Source organism: Balaenoptera borealis, assembly GCF_965194805.1.
Source record: "Balaenoptera borealis genome assembly, chromosome: 14".
Classification (NCBI taxonomy): Eukaryota; Metazoa; Chordata; class Mammalia; order Artiodactyla; family Balaenopteridae; genus Balaenoptera; species Balaenoptera borealis.
This window is the reverse complement of record NC_138875.1, coordinates 3,992,858-4,007,262: the sequence shown is the minus strand read 5'-3', so window position 1 is coordinate 4,007,262 and position 14,405 is coordinate 3,992,858. Positions and strand designations below refer to the sequence as shown.

Here is a 14,405-nt window from a genome sequence, read left to right as displayed (position 1 = left end):
TTCGATCCGTGGTCCGGGAACTAGATCCCGCATGCATGCTGCAACTAAGAAGCTGGCAAGCCGCAACTAAGAAGCCGGCATGCCGCAACGAATGATCCCTAGTGCCGCAACGAAGACCCGGCGCAGCCAAATAAACAAACAAACAAAACCTGCCAAGGCAAGGCTCTGTAGTAGCTAATGTCTTCTTAAATGATGTGTAAGACAGTTGTGATGATTGCTGATAGCGCAGTTGCTATTGGTGCCTTTAAAAAAAAAAAAACCTGTGATTTTGGAATAATTTCAGATTTACACAAAAGCTGCAAGATAGGACAGAGTTCCACTGGTGTTTAACAAAGCAAAGTGGCTCCACTTAATAATCACTGGTTCCTGCTTCATGCCAGACACCATTTTAGTGCAGGAGAGAGTAACATATTGCCCTAGATGATTTCAGGGTCCGTTGGCGGAGACAGATACATAAACAAATGTAAAGCCTTTTGCCAAGTGCTGAAATGGAGATACGGGAGCACGGAGGAAATGATCACTGCTGGGGTAGGAGTGGTGAGAGCTTGCAGGATATATTTGAGTGGAGATCTTAAGGGTTAATGGGTATTCACTTGATTGATGGAACATTTTCCCCAACATTCATTCTAATTAGGTTTGTTTTATTAGAGGAGAACTCTCTTTTATAAAACACTCTTCTGTTTGATTCACCTCCCTCTCTCACAGCCCCTCTAAGAAGAGATTTGTTTCACAGGTATCACAGGTTGCGAGAAGCATCCCAGTTTATAAATCCATGAACAGGAGGATAAATGAAAACTGTGTAGTAATGGAAATATCTAGATCTATACATTTTAAAATTCTTTGATTTTCTTGCTTGTGAATACTTCCTGTGGTTCGATCACAGTCGTTATGAGAGGTCACGGAGCACAGTTCTGCACTGTAACTTGGCGTGTTAGATCCCCACACCAGAGGGGACATGTGAGTGTCTTAGTCAGCTCTTGCTGCTATAACAAAATACCATAGCCTGGGTAGCTGAAACAACAAACATTTATTTATCACAGTTCTGGAGGTTGAGAAGTCCCAGATCGAGGTGCCGATTCCTGCTGAGGGAATCTTCCTGGCTTGCGGATAGCCACCTTCTTGCTCTGTTGTCACATGGCAGAGAGCGAGAGAACTCTGGTCTCTCTTCCTCTTGTGAGGACACTGATCCCATCTTGGGGGCCTCACCCTCATGATCTCAGGTAAACCTACCTTCCAGAGGCCCCGTCTCTAAATACTGGCACATTGGGGAGTAGGGCTTCAACATACGAATTTGGGCTGGGGGCTGGGGGCGGGAATTATAATTCAGTCTGTAGCGTAGGTTTCTTGGAAGTTTTGTTATTATGTGGAATTCCTCCAAAATAGACTTGATACAGAACTAAATAGGAAACTGTAAAATTAGAGTTTATATGGCTTTCACTAAAGCAAAGTTAACGCAGTTTTATTTAAAATAATAAGAAATATGATTCAGAGACCAGTTGATGAAAGGGAGAAATTTTAATTGTTTCATTTGGATGAAAGAGAAATATGTGAAATGCTGTGGTTCTCTTTTCACTTTTAGGCCTCATAGAGTTGTCCCATTTTAGAGGGCATAAGGACCGTGGCAGTGATCTATTTTCATTCTCTCATTGTCTGATGAGGAGGCTGAGCCCCCCAGAAGCTAAGTGACAAACATGTCTCAGAAATTAGTGGCAGAACAAGGATTAGAATCAGGACCCTGACTTATAGGCTAGTCTTTCTGCTCTTGGAAGCATCAGTAGTTCTCAAATGTAAGGTGCATCAGAGTCACTGGGGGGCTTGTGAAAACACAGATGCGGGCATCACCCAGGGGCTCCGATTCAGCAGGTCTGTGCTGGGCCTGGGAAGTTGCACTTCTGACTGGTGCCTGGGTGATGTTGAAGCTGCGGCCTCTGAGGCCACACTTCGGGAGCCCTGGCCTCACGTGATGTTGCCTTTGATCTCTCATAAGAGGAGAGTAAGTAAACCTCCGCAGGTTTTACCCGCCTCACCTTCTCCCTGGTACTCAGAGAATCAAGTTTTTAAGTTTTGTATCACAAACAGTAACGCATAAACAACATATGATTAGATGAAAAATAAGGACTGGAAATGGAGTATTTCTCAGAGTCATTTTGGCATATTCAAGGGTAATTTTTGGAGACAATTCTAGTGGTCAGAGCCACTTACTACTGAAGGGGCTACACATGAGCTGTGAGAGCCCCCAGTCTTACCAACATTCACACTGAAAAGGGTGTCCAGGTTGATTGCTAGGTTGTATGGGAGTAAAAGTTACTTCCAGCTTTGTTTTTCTATGCTTTTCTGTGTTGTTTTGTGTACTAAAATGTTCTTTTCTTACATATCAAAATCTTGTCGGGCCCAAGCACAGATTACATGCCTGTAATAGATGTTGAAGAAATGTAAGTTGAATTAAATTAAAAAAGAGTAAGGGGGAAAGTAAGGTAGGTCGTTTACCTGGAAAGTTACTCTGCTCTCTAGATGATCCCAGTCATGGGCTTTTCTTGAATAATTGCCATTTATTCCAGTTTACGCCTTAGTTGCAATTATTGGGATTTTTTTAAAGCATAGTTATTGGAGGAGGTAGCTAGCATATTTTTATGTTAGAGTTAATGAGCGATCCCCATACCTTTTTATCTTGCATCTTAAATGATTTTTAAAAACTTTTTACTTTGAAATAATTGTGGAATTACAAAAAAATTTCAAAAATAGTCCAGAGAGTTCTATATATCTTCTAACCAGGTCTCTTTGTTAACACGTTATGTAACTGTAGTGCAGTTACCAAAACCGGGCAGTTGATACAATTAATCTAAAGACTTGATTTGAGTTTCACCACTGATGTCCTTTTTCTGGTTCAGCATCCAACCCAGTATCCCACATTGCATTTAGTTATCATGCCTCTGTAGTCTCTTCCAATCTGTGACAGTTCCTTTTAGGTTTATATTCCATGACCTTGATACTTCTGAGGAGTACTGGTCAGTTATGTTGTAGAATGTTAGTGGGTTTGAATTTGCGTCGTGTTCTTTCAGGATTAAATTGAGGGTTAGGCATTTTTGGCAAGAATACCACAGTGGTGAAGTTTGCCCTCAGTGCATCGTATTGGAATGCACGTGATGTAGATATATTTTATCAGTGGTGAATATTAACTTTGACCTCTTGGTTGAGGTGGTGTCTGACATCTTTCTGTGCTCTAAGATTAAACATTTTCTCTTTGTAATTAATGACCCTCCTAATTTGCCTGATTTTGGTGCAAAAGTTTAAAATAAGTGAATATCTAATATCAGAATCCTTTGAACCTGACCCTAACTGTGGAATACTTCTTATCTTGGGAGGCTTCAGTACTATTTGTTGGACTCAAACATAGCTGGAAAGGGTAGAGGTTTCACTGCTGGAAGAACAGTTATTTGCTCAAGAACTTGTACTTGATCTCGGGCAGTATTCATCTTGAATTGGCAACAGTGGAAGCTGTTTGTCCGATTGTTTTGCTTTGGTTCTGTGACCTGTCTCACATGTGTCTTCCAGTGCACGACTTTCCATAATTGTGCTGCATTTCTTAAGAATTCTCCCTGGAGCATTTAGAAGATGGATGCACTTCAGTTCATCACGAGGCAGTTGCTCCTGGTATCCCACTGCTTACCCACTTGCCAGCCCATGGAGCTGGGGCATGTGCTTTCCTTGCTAATGGAATTGCTGGCTATATTACACATATAAATTATCTCTATTTCCGAAATGCGTGTGCCTTTAATATCGTAACCTGAGTCAGTTGGAGGATACATACCTGGTTTGTCTCCTCTCAGTGCCTGTAAGCTCCCTGGAGGCAGGGGACAGATCCCTCTTTCTGTTTACTCAGGAACTTGCTTGGTACCTAGCACATAGAGGCACTCAATAAATATTTATGAGTAAATGAATGTTGTATGTGCATCTTGTTAAGTGTTTTTATAAGCTACTGGAATACTGTGACCATTTCCCCCTGTCAGTACAGCTCTGTAATCTGCACAGTATGCCAGTCTATGGATGTGCCATGGCGGCTTCATCTTTAACTGGTACCTCATTGCTGGATATTAGCTTGTTCCCAGTTTTTTCTCGTGTAAAGAGTTCCTTGGTGCATATCCTTAAACACATATTTTGTCTGGTTATTTCTTTAAGGTAAATTCTGTAAAGAGTCACTGATAGCTCAAAGAAGATACACATTTTAAGGTTTCTGATATATAAATTGTAAAATTACCCTCTTGAAAGGTTGTATAGATTTATATCCTAACCAGTACTATTGAGAATGCACATTTTCCCACACTTTCCCCAATGCTTTTTTTTTTTTTTAAGAATAATCCAACATTTTTTTGGTATTTTTTAAAGATGCTTCTTGGAGTGTGGTGAGTGGGGATCATATTCTGACTAATTTGCTAAAACTTTCCAAGTTTTCATGTTGAAAATTTCCAGTTTTTTGTTTTCCTCAATGAGAGAGCAGAATAAACCTCAACAAAACAGTGATTAACATCTAACCAATATCTCACTTGGGGCACTTATTGTGTATAGTTATTGTTGGCTGTATCTGTGGCCCTTACCAAACAGGAAACTTCTTAGCAGTGGGATATGTTTCTAATTCACATCATTCACCAAAATCAACTACAGGTCAATTAAAGGCTTATATGTAGAAGGCAAAACTATGAAACTTTTAGAAGACAATGTAGGGCAATAGTTGTATTACTCTGTTAGAGGGAAAAGGTTCTTAAATTATAGAAGGTGCAAACCATAAAAGAAAGGATTGATGTGTTTGACAACCTTGATATTGACAACTTTTGTTTATTAAAAGAAACCATCAAGAAAGTGAACAGACAAGTCACAAGTGAGAATAGATCTTTTAGTACATATTACTGATAAAAGTTTAGTGTCCAGAAAGGTGAACAGCTGCAAATCTATAAGAACAATAGGCAAATGGGCAAAGGACCTGAATAGGCATTTCACAGAAGAGGAAACCTGAATGCAGAGATTCTCAACTTCATCAGTAATTAGAGAACTGCAAATTAGGACCAACATGGTATATAGTTTCATACATGCTAATTTGGCAACAGTGTAAAAATCTGACGATATCTGCTGTTCAGGAGGGTAGGAAGCATTCTAGTGAATGCTAAGAGGGAGTGTACATTGGTACAATAACTTTGGAATTAACTAGTAAAGTTAAAGAGGCGTGTACCCTTTGACCCAGTAATTCTACTCCTATGTCTTTATCCTAGAGTGTTGCTTCTGCGTTGTGTTCCCATCATCTCCTGGGAAGTTGTTAGAAACGCACATTTTGGGGCCCCACCCTAGACCTACTGAATCAGAAACCTTGGGGATGGCCAGCTTTCTGTTTTAGCAAGCCCTCCAGGTGATTTGATGCATGCTAAAATGGGCACACCACTGCCCCAGAGAAACTCGGGTCCATGAATGACTGGAGACATGTACAGGAATGCTCACCCTTGCACTGTTTGTAAAAGACAAACCTTGGAAGCCACGCCCATCACAGGAGAATGAATAAATTGTACTATATTCCTGTAGTGAAGTACTGTGCAATTGTGAAACCCAATGGACTTCAGGCACATGCATCACCAAGGATAAGTATCAGGAACATTAACTTGAGGGAAAAAAAGCTACTTGCAGAAGAATGCATCTAGTATTTTTCCCTTTTTCTTTTTTAAGTTTAGAAACATGCAAAACAATTGCGTATTGTTAGGAATACAGGTATGGCAAAGTAGTAAAGAAAATAGGTAAATTATAAACAGAAAATACAAGTTAGTGGGTAGCTGTGTAACAAGAGGGAAGGTGATAGGCACACCAAGAGGGACTTCAAAGACAAGAATTTAATTTTCTTAAACTGTGATCTGTACTCAGGTTTTTGTTATATTATGCTTAATATCTTTGTACACATTAAAATTATTTTTATATCTACCAAATATTTTAAAAACAAATTTTCTTTTTTGCAGTGTCCATCTACACAGGGACTATTCAGTTTGTATGAAAAAAATAATGTTGGGGGTGACGGTGGTCAAGATACATTCTTGTTGGACTGTGGTGTGACAGTGCTCTCCGGAGTAGAGGTACCAGGGAGGAGACTGGTTTCGAGGGCGAGGAGTGTGAACGCTTGCTGGGCGCTCACTCTGCACGCACACTCATTAGCTGAGGATGGAGCCACCCAGTGAACCCGGGGTGGGGGGGTCAGGTCACTACCGCCCCGTGTCACAGAGGTGGGGAGGTCCTGTGGGCACACAGGGGGAAGAGGTGGAGGAAGTCTCTGACTCTGTCAGAGAAGGTCAGAGGAAGACAGTCGTAGACAAAGCAGAGTTGTGTCCCAGAGTGTTGTGAGTTACAGAAAAAAAGGCAAAGTCCAAGTAGGAATGGGAGTAGAGAGCAGGACTGGTGAAGGGTGTATTCACCCCCATTTTCCAAGTTACTTGATTTTGCTAGGTTTGTTTTTAAACCAGTGTACATGACTTTATTATTCTAGTAAATGGCAAGTCTAGAAAGCAGAAAAAGTAATTGTATTTTGTTGTTAGTTCTGAGGATTGCATCTTCCAGTTCATTAGGAAGTGGTAGTATCGTGCCATAGGATTTAGGAAATCATACTTCTTTGCTTAGGCTGCTAAAAAAGTCACTTTTGGGAAATCTACCTTTGCCTATTTTGCCTATTTTTTTTTTTCCTAGCCTTTGATAAAATTTTTTGGAGTATCATATGTATCCCATATTACGAGGACTATTTTTAAATAAACATTACTTATGCCGTAAACCTTTTTAAGCCATCGTGGTATGACAGTCGCTCCTTGAAATGAGCAAGTATAGGAAAAATAAAAAGATGGTTACAGAAGCCCTAAGTCAAGTTACACGTCCTATGGAACCAAATAGTTGTACTATTTTTGTTTGATATTCGGAGTGCTAAATTTGTCTAAAGCAGAACTGTCAAGCATTTGTAATTATGTAATGTCATACTTTCTAACAGAGCCAGCCCCTCACTAAGAAGCTGACAGCCCGTGAGAGTCCTTCCATAGCAGGATGTCTGCATTTCAGACACATATAGTGCTTGTCGCAGATCCCTGATGGGCAAATGTAGAAAGTAGGCTTCTTCAAATGGGTTTTAGGTACTTCAGCTCTTCTAGTTTCAGCTGTATTTTGCTAAAGCTAGATAATCTCAGTCTTAGTTCTCAGTGTTTTTCAATGTGTTTGATGTTCATACTTTTGTTTTCTCTTATATGCTGTACTTTTAACTTTTTATTAAAAAATAAAATAGTTTTAAATAAAAACAAGTAAGGTAATAAGAAGCCTCCTTGGGAAAAGATATTGCTTAACACAGTTGGAGTAGTACCAGGTTACATCATCCAATGTAACCAAAGCCTAGCTTGCTTGTCAGTTACTAAATGTAATGGAAAAGTTGTGTTTTAAACCTAGAACAAGCAACAAACCACTTCTTTCCAAGGGTACAATTCATTTGTGAATTATTGTGAATTAGGGATCAAAATTTGATATATAATTATTGGATCAATTATTATAGAATGGGGAATCACAGTTATACGAGTGCATAAAATTATAAAACTGTTAGAATTTAAACTAAGGTGTAATGTACGTTTAAAAATAGCCTAGAAAATTTAGATCATTCACAAAGTGGTAGTAGAAATTATAGTCTTTCAGAAAATGAGATCAAACGATTTTCATTAAGAATCTTCAGGGTCCATAATCTGGTTTCCTGTAGGGGTAGTGTTTAAAACCCTAGAGTTTCAGGGTGGTAGATTGAGACAGTGTTTGCTGAAAGTCACACTCAGAATACTGTTGTGTGGCCAGTTGTTATATAGGCAAATGAGTTCGGAATCTGGTGTGATGGCCCTGTTTAGTGCAGTACATTTTTCTCCTTCCTGATTCACCTTTCTTCCTCCCCCTTTTTTCCCTCTCCTCCTCTGCACCTCACCTCTGTCTGGTAAATGTATGTTAAGTATATATTGGTTCTTTTTGAGGTTAGGAGGGACTTTTATCCAGTGCGTCCCAAATCTGGCTCATCAGAATCAAACAGGGAGCTCTTTAGAACTACAGGCTTTTGTCCCCACCCCAGACTTTCTTAATCGGAATCTGTCCACGTGTAGGTCCAAGGGATTCATGTTTTGATGATTAGCTAAATTTGTCAAATGACTGATATTGTCTATAATTCCCTTGTTTTACAAATGTGGAAGTGGTAGCTCTTAGTATGCTCTTCCAGGGGCAGTTGCATTTCTCAAAACAGGTCTTGGTAAGTCTTATAAAGATTAAAAGCCTTCATTAATGGTAGACTGACAAGTAGTGTGATAATTTTTGGATTGGTGTGTGGCAGAGATGGCTAGCTGTCCACCTAAATCAGTTCTTCCCTTCCACAAGGGACGGTTGCACAACTCTAGGTGACATTTTTCAGATTTCCTTGCAGCGAAGCAGGAATGAGTGGAAGTGGTAGGTGCCACTTTTGAGCCAAGACTTTTAAAGAAGCAAATGCCCTGCCTCTTTCATGCTTGCTGTCGTGTTCTGTCAGCTGGACGCAGAGAATGAGGAAGCTGTGAGTCAGAGCATCAGGTTGGAAAGAGCCGGGATTCCTGAGTCAGCTGGGAGCCGACTGCCTGCAGGCCTGGGACACCTGCCTTGGGAGTTTGCAGGAGTGAGACAGGAGCTTGTGTTGTGTCTGAGCCATTTTCAAGTCCACTTACTATAGCAGTTATGGAATTAGGGCATTAACTTCTTGTTAGGGTGAGTCTAGCCACTGTACCCACATCTGAAGGAAAGGCAGTTTATGAATATGTAGAAGATTAGTATTCTGCAGTTTTTCTTCTCCACATATATAATTCTCTTATCTATTCCTCAGGCTGCAGAAGCGTAATGTTACAGAGTTAGGACATTTTATTAGGCCGCAGTGTTTTCTTAAAGGTATAGTCTGAGGTAGCCAGTACTTGTGTGAAAATTAATAAGTGAAGACTTGTGATGCCAGCTATGAAAGGTTGCCTGCCATGGGGAAGGGAGGGATTTTCAGAACACTCTTATCTACAGACGAATTTAGAGCTGAGAATCCTTATCTATTTTTATTGACTTCTTAGAATTTATACAAAAAATTAGTAAATAAATAAGGTATGAATGTAGAGTTTTCCACACTTTAGTCATTTATTTATTCCTTCATTGTTTTTGCTATATTTTACTCCACAGTATTTTACCTCACTTTTTATTTTTTAAATTTAGCCTTGTCATAAGAAGTAATGTATGTGGAGTCATAGGTTGGTATGTTATTTTTTTCCCCTAATATTCATGCTAATAATACACACTTATTTAAAAGTCCTTACTTGTGGTACGTAACTTTATTTTAAATGCCTGTAGTGTATTTCTGTCATACTTGGGAAATACTGTTCACATGATGAATACTATTTTAGTGTCTTCAGTGCTTAATCCATAACATTCTTACTGATTGATTGATTGATTGCCACACTGAGCGGCTTGCGGGATCTCAGTTCCCCAACCAGGGATTGAACCTGGGCCAGGGCAGTGAAACTGCCAAATCCTAACTGCTGGACCACCAGGGAACTCCCCATAACATTCTAGTAGAAGTAAATGCAGTCACCTGGAAACTAGCAGACCAGCTATGTCTAGTGGGACTGTGGGTACAGTGTTTTCCTATTCACACTATAGACTGTTATCAGTACTCTCTTTGCTACTGGAAAGAGTCATTAGCATCCTTAAATCTCATCACATTAGAGAGCCAATTCCAGAAACCTCAGTTCCAATTCAAGGGAAAATCCTATTCCTCTAGAACCACTCTCAGTATCAAAATCTGTATCAGTCAGGATTCTCTAGAGAATCAATAGGATGTATACAAATATATGTAAGAGGGGATTTTTTTTTTTATAGGAGTTGGCTAATGTGGATATGGAGGCCTAGAAGTCCCACATTCTTCTTGCTGCAGGCTCGAGAAACAGGAAAGCTGGTGATATAATTCAGTCTGAGTTTGATGGCTCAAAAACCGGGAATGCTGATGTCTGAGGGCAGGAGAAAGTGGACGTCCCAACTCAAGGGAAAACAGCAAATTTGACCTTCCTCCACCTCTCCACCGTCTTGTTCTATTCAGGCCCTCAACAAATTGGGTGTTGCCAACCCACACTGGTGAGGGTGGATCTTTTTTATTCAGTCTACCGTTCAAATGCTTATCCCTTCCGGAAACGCCCTCACAGATGGACCCGGAAATAATATTTTACCGGCTGTCTGTGCATGCCTTAGCCCCACACATACAGTTAACCATCACAGTACTTTTGGTCAGCTGACCTAGCATGCCCTTAGTGGCACGTTTTCCTGCCACCATAGGATCCAGTCTGAGAACACATAGCACGTTTAGTTGTCATGTCTCCTTAGCCTCCTTTAATCTGGAACATTTCCATAGTCTGTCTTTGTCTTTTATGACATTGACATTTGTGAAGAATGCAGTCCTCCCCACATTTTTTTTTTGTCTTCAAATAAAACATTCCTCACTCTGTGTTGTGTGCTGTTTCCTCTTAATTAGCTGCAGGTTCGGCATTCTCAGCTGCAGTGATGCACAGGTGTCCTCCCCTCCTCAGGGTGTTATATCTGCAGGTATCCCATGTCCGCCTTCATTGAGGATGTTAATTTGATCCCCCCTGGCAAGGAGTAGCTGAGTTATCCACCGTATAATTACTGAATTTTTTTTCTTCCCTTGCAGCAAATAAGCAGTTTGTAGGGAGACGGTTTAATGCCATTCAAACATTTTGCACATCACAATTGCCCCCCTAGAATTGGCATCCATTGATAGTTCTTGCCCGATACGGTCTCTGTCAGTATGATTTTCTATCCCCTCACTCCCTCCACATTTACCAGTTGGCCCTCAGCATTCTGCTGTAACCTTTGCCCTGTCAGCCCATCCATTTGTCTGTCTAATCAGTCTCTCTGTCTCTCTCCCAGCCATCAGTATGGACTTCTTCATACCTGCTTTTAATGGTTTACTGGCACTAACGATTGTGGCGCTCACGTTGTCCCAGATTTAGTCAGTAGGCACCTCTTCAAGCTGACTCCTGTGTCTTTGTCCCAACATTTTCTAAAAACATTTCTCCCCACTTCGTGACATGATAAGATGCTCCAGGCTCATGGTGTACTGACCCTGCCCCCGGCCTAGAATCTGCCATTCCTTGAGGAGCTGGGTTCTGTTTAGTGAGGAGGTATCGGAGGCTGAGATGTGGGTGCCAGCTACTGGGCATATACCCTGAGAAAACCATAATTCAAAAAGAGTCATGTACCACAATGTTCATTGCAGCTCTATTTACAATAGCCAGGACATGGAAGCAACCTAAGTGTCCATCATCTGATGAATGGATAAAGAAGAAGATGTGGCACATATATACAATGGAATATTGCTCAGCCATAAAAAGAAACGAAATGGAGTTATTTGTACTGAGGTGGATGGAGTTAGAGTCTGTCATACAGAGTGAAGTAAGTCAGAAAGAGAAAAACAAATACAGTATGCTAACACATATATATGGAATCTAAGGGAAAAAAGAAGTCATGAAGAACCTAGTGGCAAGACGGGAATAAAGACACAGACCTACTAGAGAATGGACTTGAGGATATGGGGAGGGGGAAAGGTAAGCTGTGACAAAGTGAGAGAGTGGCGTGGACATATATACACTACTAAACGTAAAATAGATAGCTAGTGGGAAGCAACTGCATAGCACAGGGAGATCAGCTCTGTGCTTTGTGACCACCTAGAGGGGTGGGATAGGGAGGGTGGGAGGGAGGGGATATGGGGATATATGTATATGTATAACTGTGCTTGTTATTGGTCTTCCTCCTCCTCTCTTGAGTTTAGTGGGTGCTCTGATGGCCGTAGGGATATTTCTTGGTGTCCCTGGGTGTTTGACCAAAATTAGACCCCAAACATCTCCGACTTTTACAAGTCACCCCTTAAATTTACTTTTATTTGTAAGATTTTGATTCTCAGTTTATTCTTAGAACCACAATCATAAATGTATTTCTACCTGAGGGCTTGCTCTTCCCTTCTTGAGAGGAGTTATCATTTTCCGTTACTTACCATGTGTAGAGACTTTTTTTAAGCTTCCCCTTTAGTTTCCTCCCCCCCAAAGTAATATATTTAGGAAAGAGTATAGGAAAAAGCCAGGAAGAAGAAGAAAAAATTACCTATAATTTCATCACCCAGAGGAAAATAAAAACTATTAACCTTATTAGATAATTGGACTTGGTTAGAACTATATCCATTTTTAAAATTTAATACTGAAGTTTTCTCTTTTCTAAATATACTTTCTTAACATTCATATCTTTGATACCTAATAATTTATATTCCAAAAATCTTGAAGCTTGATAGTTTTATATCATGTGTTAGCTTATCGACATTTGGAATTACAGTGTTTTCCAGATTTCTTCCAAAGTTAGTAGTTTTAGTCTGTTTTCCTTGCTGTTCTTTGATTAGCCATGGTATTAATCCATCTCTTCAGTGGACCTGAGGAATCTGTTTAAGCAAGAACAGTGTGGAACGTGTCTTTAGCTGTTTTTTTGTTATTTTTCCTCCATTTTTACGTTTTGGAAATAGCCTTTTTCTTCGTATTATTCCTGCTGGAATGAAAAACAGATCCATTCTTTTTTCTACTGGTTGAGTGTTCAACATTTTTTTTATTGTGAGTGAGGGATTTTCTCATGGAATTTAGAAATCTTAGTCCTTCTCTCTCACTTTGCAAATGAGGAAACTGAGGCTCAGAAAAGTTAACTGTTTGCCATGTGTCCTGCAGTGTATTGTTAGAATAGTTGGGCCTCCTTACTTGTATACGAATGTTCCTTTTCACTAGTGTTTAACATTTGCAGTGTAAATGCATTGTGTTTTTTAAATTTTTTTCTCCTCGTTCTCTTCCCTTCCTCAGCATTCATATGCTTTGTGCTTCATTTTCTTGCCTTTTGAAAAAGATGAAAGGAAAATTTAAGGAAAGTATACTAACTTTTACTATGGAATGCTTTTTTTTTATGGCTGCATTATAAATTCTTGAAAATAAAGGGTCTAATGGAAACACTTAATGAGAAAGCAGGGGCTCTATCACATGTACCTCCCGCCCCCTTTTAGTGAATAGACTGTTTAAACTAAATTAAGTAAAGGATATAAATTCTGTTGTTTCAGTTTTAACATTTCATGACTGATTTTATAGATGAAATTATGTTTTACAATAAATAGGAAGAATTTATACAGCCTGTTCTATTTGATGTGAAACAGCAAATCCCATTTCTCTGTAGCTGTAAAGAAAATTCATTATAATGTCTTTAGTTGTAAGAGATGGTTTCATTGTGATTAGTTACACTGATAATAAAACAACCTTTTCATATGGCATAAGATACAAACGATCCTATGTGTCTGCTTTTAATGGCATTGAATTTTTTCATTTTCTACTTTACTCATAGAATCTTCATTCCTTTTATTATTTTTCTATTCCAGTAAGAATTTCCTTTCTTAAAAAAAATCAAAACAATTAGAAATACTAGCAAAAAGTTGATTTTAAAAATACTTTTTGAAAGGAGATATATTAAATACCATAAAAGGTACATTTGTCAGAGATGGTTGATATAAGATAGTCATAAAATTAACTTTATTATGGGATCAATTAACATATTTGGAAAATAGTACTTGAAGTGTAGGAAGATTTTTAAAAAAGAAATAGCCAGGTAAGAAGGCTGAGCTAACTTTACAGTATATTTTTGTCCTGTGATTTGTTGTTTTTTATTGGTATTAATACATCTTCACAAGTAGTGTTGGAAAGGTGGCAATCTTTGATGAAGGGATGACGATTTACTTATTCTGTTTTGGTTACCATGGTTTGATCCCTTTTAGTATGACTTTTTAGTGATTGTTTTAGCTCTCACTTAGGCACTAAAGAAATATTCTAATTTTTAACTTGCACACAGAATCAAATTGGATATTTGAGATAGACCATGGGTACCCCTGGAATAGAAACAATATTCTATTCTGACTTGAGTGAGAATTTTTTTTCTCCGTCTGATAGTTTTACTTTACTCTGACCATTTGGGCTTAGGAGCACATAGTTCTAGCCTGCTTGTCTTCAGTGTGTCCTTGGACTGGCTGGGGAAGGTTCTTTTTAGGATTAAGCTGGACATGGCACGTGAGATGCTTTGGAGGTGAAGCTTGACCAGGTACAGGTCCTGTGGCCGGAGACCCCTGCATCTCCTGAGCTTGGATGCCTCCTGCCAGGGGAAGGTGGGGGAGTTACGCCGCCTGGGGGCCAGGATTGCGGCCTGTTCAGCCCCGACGACCTGTGGCTGTTCATGCGTTTACTGCATGGGCCGCCTTCTCAGGTTTGGGGAATGTTAGGTTGTAGGCTGCTACCAAC

The 14,405-nt window shown here is 39.6% G+C and overlaps 2 protein-coding genes across 9 annotated transcripts in view; both read left to right on the top strand.

Annotated features, from left to right (window-relative positions):
- Window positions 1-10,525, top strand: part of CNDP1 (carnosine dipeptidase 1) — a 45,783-nt gene extending 35,258 nt beyond the window's left edge. For 3 of the 4 annotated variants that reach the window (XM_082353382.1, XM_082353380.1, XM_082353383.1), the window contains one exon: window positions 9,962-10,525. The gene's annotated coding sequence lies outside the window, so the exon portion shown is untranslated. Of the gene's footprint in view, window positions 1-9,906 lie in introns of all 4 variants that reach the window. The other variant, XM_082353381.1, reaches the window with a different exon arrangement.
- The window catches only part of ZNF407 (zinc finger protein 407), a 517,289-nt gene that overhangs the window by 1,371 nt on the left and 501,513 nt on the right, over window positions 1-14,405 (top strand). The gene's annotated exons all lie outside the window — the stretch shown is intronic.